Consider the following 5,416-nt stretch of genomic DNA (forward strand, 5'->3'; position numbering starts at 1 on the left):
TGATTTCATTGATATTAATAAAAGACTTGTTTTGTTTTTATTGCGGGCTCTATCTATTTAAATGTTTAAATAAGATATACCACAGTTTAGAGTAAAGCTTTTTATGGATTGTGATGAGATCATAATAATGAGACCTAAAAGATGATAACTCTAAACTTAAATAGTTCCTGGTCGTAGGATTACTAACTGGTAATTAATAATCCGCAAAGATCGGTACATACTATACTTGCTTCATTATGAAGGATGTCTGTTCTCATAGACATTTGTGTGATGATACTATAGCTAGTATGTAGGTGCTTATTATAGAATAAGTTCACTGAACATGACTCACACAGCTGAACAACTGATGGAGTTCACTCACGTGTCAGCAGTTGTTCACATAGTGATAGTTGTACAAGTATCCTTAGACTTGAGGTCATCATAGTCATCTTGTGTACACTGAACTATGCTTTGGTTTAGTTCTTAGTCTCAAAGGACAATTATAAGGGCTCTACTGGGTATAAGAATTTGTACACAAAGATAGTGTATGATCTATAAAGGATCTACCCCTTCCAGTGAAGGAAGAGAATGCTCAATGTTGATCCACTTATGCTAGTTCAGGAATCTCTGGCCAGAGTGAATGGAATTAGAAAGGAATTTCTAGTTTACATTAAATAGAACTTAGCATAGTGAATGGGAAAGCAAATGATTAAATAAGATAGGCTTGACACAAGTTCCATGCCTTGTATTTAATCATGATATTGCAGGGTAGAAGGAATTAATTGTACGGTAACTACTCACTGAATAGGTTCTTGGTATTCTAAGCAGTGAATTTGTATTATCCGGATAGTCGCGATATGCTGAGAAGTATCCCTCACGATGTAGAATAAATATGATTAATTAATTAATCATATTTAATGAATTAGAGAATTTATATAAATAATGATAAAATAGTTTTATTATTATTTATTTCTACTACCGGCTTAATATTGAACCTACAGGGTCACACCATAAAAGAGAATGATTTAATGGTGGAGGAATTAATTAATAATGACTGATAATTATTTATTTATGAAATAAATAATTAATTAGAAAATTTAATAATTGATTAAATGAGATTTAATTGATTATTAATTAATTAAGAAAAGGTTCTTAATATTATTAATTAAGAATTTAATTTTTGGAAATTAAATCAAGTGAGAGAATTATTTCTAAAGAGTTTAGAAAAAGGATTAATAATTAAAAGGTGTTTTAATTATTAGTGAGAATAATAAAGGGTTAATAATAATATTTTATGGGAAAAATTTCAGCTGAAATTTTTTCCTATAAATATACTATTATAAACCCTATTTTTGCCTCAACCAAAAAGATTTACAAAACTCTAATTCTCTCAATCTCCTCCTCCTTCATTACATCGTTTTCTTGGTGGATACCGGTGGAGTGCTTCACACTTGAGGAGCAGCTGCTAAGGATCTCCGTTCATCATTTTTGGATCACCATTAAAGACCTCCATCTTTCCATTAACGTAAAGCTTCTTAAGGTAAACATACTGAACTACGAATTAAATATTATTTTCGCATGGATCCTGCGGAGGGTTTCGGTTTTTTTTTTATGATTTAAATTTACGTTTTCGCTGCGTTTGTGTGCTAAAAACCCTTCAATGGCATCAGAGCTACTTGCGAAAAGTTTTTAATTCGTTTATGTGTTTAACTGTTTTCGATATATGAGCATGTATGTGATTCGCCATGATTTGATGTTGATATAATATGCTTATATATGTATGGTTTTGAATATATGATATTCATGTGAGTTGTATAATCATAAGATGATTATGTAATCTGTATATATACTGATATATACATGATTTATGTTTGTTCTAATTATGAGAATCATATTAGATACAGATTCTGAATTGGCTGCTGCAGATTTGCTGAAATCTGGGTCTGGTGTCCGATTTACGCAAACGAATACCCTATTCTATAGGTAAACGAGCGTCTGAACAAAACGGATAGCTAAAGCTATCAACGACTCATCTATAAGGCGTTTAACGTCGTTTACTGCCCGTAAACAGTGATTCTTGTTTTTTTGATTTGATTCTGATTTTTGTCATATTTTCTTTTTATGATTAGATCATGGATAATATGATATGTTAAGATCAGATTATGTGTTTTAACATGCTTTTATGTGTTGTATGAGCATGGTGGATGGTTATGGCCTTTCGACCTTAGTGTAATGGTTTTGGTTTTGGTTTTAAATACGACTTACATGTCGTCAATCTTTGTAATCATAAATCTCGAATGTAACTCGAGTTATTCTTGTAAGTTCATTAGATTAGTTTTACTTTCAATCATGTAATGTAATTGAAGACTCAAGAAGGCTATCCAATGGAGGTGATACAAAGAAGAAGACGAGGCATATAAGAAGTCTAAACAAAGAAGAAGACTTATGTAATAAGTAGTTGTATTTATTTCCATCACCATATTAGATTGACCTTGATCTTTATCATGAGCTTGATAAAGATCACATAGGATGGGGCCATAACCAAACACATTTACTTTATTGCACTTTACATTTACTTGTTTATTTAATTTTATGAGATATATGCCTATGTTTACCATGCAATGATAGATTTAGGTGAACTTAAATCAATATAAGGCGTGCTCTAGAAAATCTAGAATAGGAATCGTTTCTTGCCTTAACAATAAATATTATGAATACGATCATGAGATTCTTGTGTTTATGAAACACGTAATTGAATATGAATTTTCAATATTGAGAGAAAGGATGATTCTGTCAACAACAGATTTCTATCTGTAAGAAAGGTTATTAAGTGACGCCTCTTGACAATGCTCCACCCGATCTGGGAATCATCTGATTATCGATTATTGATTTGAAATATTTAATTTAAAAGGAAGAATCTCTTAAATATGATTATGATTGTAACGTAATATAATCCCTCTAAAATTAAATAATATCAAGTAGTAATTGGCCAATGACACAACGGGCTTGTGTCGATCATAGCCTTCCAACATGGTAGAAAATGGTTCTTATTTTTAAATCATTGTCGTTTCGTGCTACATCCGAGGGCTTTGATTTCGAAATAAGAAATACTTGTCTATTACATAGAGATGTGTACATTGAATTAGAATCTAAAGGTCGGTACGTGCTACAGCCGTGGGTCGTTGGAGACTGATTCAATTGTACGAAATGTTGGGTTAGACTTGACTTAGAATATTGAGTTTGTCGTGCCACAGCCGTGACTCAATTATTCAAGAGGCTAAACTTATATTAGGGAATAACATAAGATGTAATTGACAAGAGTTGTCTGCCTATTGAACATCACATGACGTTTCGTGCCACAGCCAAGGTTGTGTGATGGAATATAGGATCCCTATTCCCACTAGCATTATGAATGCTTAATTTTCACTTAGGGGGTTGAAAAAATTAGATAAACTAGGGGGAGACACTTATGAATAAAGACCCGATTCATATAGTGTTTTGAAATGAAATTGAATATTTGCTAAGTGTTGTTATGTGTTATCATTTACAGATTTACTATATTCGTCATGTCTTCTGCACTATCACTCCGGAGCATACTAGATGCTCACAAGTTGACTGGTCCTAATTTAGCTGTTTGTTTTCACTGTAACAAGTTGGGGCACTGGAAGAGGAACTGCAAGGTTTACCTTGCAGAATTGAAGAAGAAGGGTAGTGAGACTACCGTTTCTGATTCAGGCATGTTCATGATCGAAGTTAATATGTCACTAGGTCAAATTTCTACTTGGGTATTAGATACCGCCTGTGGTTCTCATATTTGCAATTCGTTGCAAGGACTAAAGGGAAGTAGGACTCTTGAAAAAGATGAGGTGATTCTACGTATGGGCAATGGAGCAAGGGTTGCGGCCATATCTGTAGGATCATTTAGTTTACATATACCTACGAGCAAGACTATTATTTTGAATAATTGTTATTACGTTCCCTCTATTGTGAGGAATATTATTTCTATTCCTATGTTGGATGTGGATGGTTTTTCATTTATTATTAAGAATAATGAATGTTCTATTCTTAGAGATAATGTTCTTTTTGGATGTGACATTTTAAATAATGGTCTGTATGTATGTGACGTAGAGCATGATTTACTTCAGATTGAACAAACTAATAAAAGAAAATGAGATGATGAAAATCTGACCTATTTATGGCACTGTAGGCTAGGTCATATTAGTGAAAATAGACTGCGGACATTGCATAAGGAAGGGTTACTTGACCCCTTTGATTTTGAATCATATCCTACATGCGAGTCTTGTCTATTGGGTAAAATGACCAAATCTCCATTTAATGGACATGGAGAGAGGGCTGCAGATTTGCTAGGATTGGTACACACAGATGTATGTGGACCAATGTCTACGCAAGCCATGGGTGAATTTTCGTACTTCATTACTTTCATAGATGATAGATTTAGATTCGGATATGTGTATTTGATTAAACACAAGTCTGGAGCCTTTGAAAAGTTCAAAGAATATAAACATGAAGTGGAGAAACAAACCAAACACAGTATTATAACTCTTCGATCAGATCGAGGTGGTGAATACTTGAATGGAGAGTTTCTAGATTATCTCAAAGAAAATGGTATAGTCTCCCAGTGGACTCCTCCATATACTCCACAGTTAAATGGGGTATCTGAAAGGAGAAATTGAACTTTGTTAGACATGGTTCGGTCCATGATGAGCTATGTGAATCTTCCAGTATTCCAATGGGGTTATGCATCGGAAACCTCAGCATATTTATAGAATAAGGTGCCTTCCAAATCTGTTCCTCAAATACCATATGAGATATGGAAAGAAAGGAAACCGAGTCTTAAACACGTTAAGATTTGGGGATGTCCAGCTTATGTCAAGAAAATTGACCCAGATAAGCTGGAATCTCGATCCGTAAAATGTAATTTTGTGGGATATCCTAAAGAGACTTTGGGGTATTACTTTTACACCGATCATCGGGTGTTTGTCTCCAGACATGCTACCTTCTTGGAAAAGGAGTTTATCCTTGAAGGAAACAGTGGGAGCAAAATTGAACTTGATGAAGTTCAAGAAGCACAAACTACTACGGATCAAGTGGAAACACCTGTTCAGACTGAACAACCTTCTGTGGAATATTCCATTCGTAGGACAGGGAGAGTGTCTCGCCAACCTGAGAGGTATTATGGCCTTTTCATTGAGAATGACAATGAGTTGTCAATCATTGATGATGACGACCCTGTGACCTATAATGAGGCTATGAGTAGTGTTGACTCAGAGAAATGGTATAATGCCATGAAATCCGAAATGGAATCTATGTATACCAACCAAGTATGGACTCTGGTTGAGGCGCCTGAAGGTGTTAAGCCTATTGGGTGCAAGTGGGTATACAAAAGAAAGATTGGAGCAGATGGCCAGGTGGAGAC

This window comes from Apium graveolens, chromosome 7, assembly GCF_009905375.1.
Source record: "Apium graveolens cultivar Ventura chromosome 7, ASM990537v1, whole genome shotgun sequence".
NCBI classification, from domain to species: Eukaryota; Viridiplantae; Streptophyta; class Magnoliopsida; order Apiales; family Apiaceae; genus Apium; species Apium graveolens.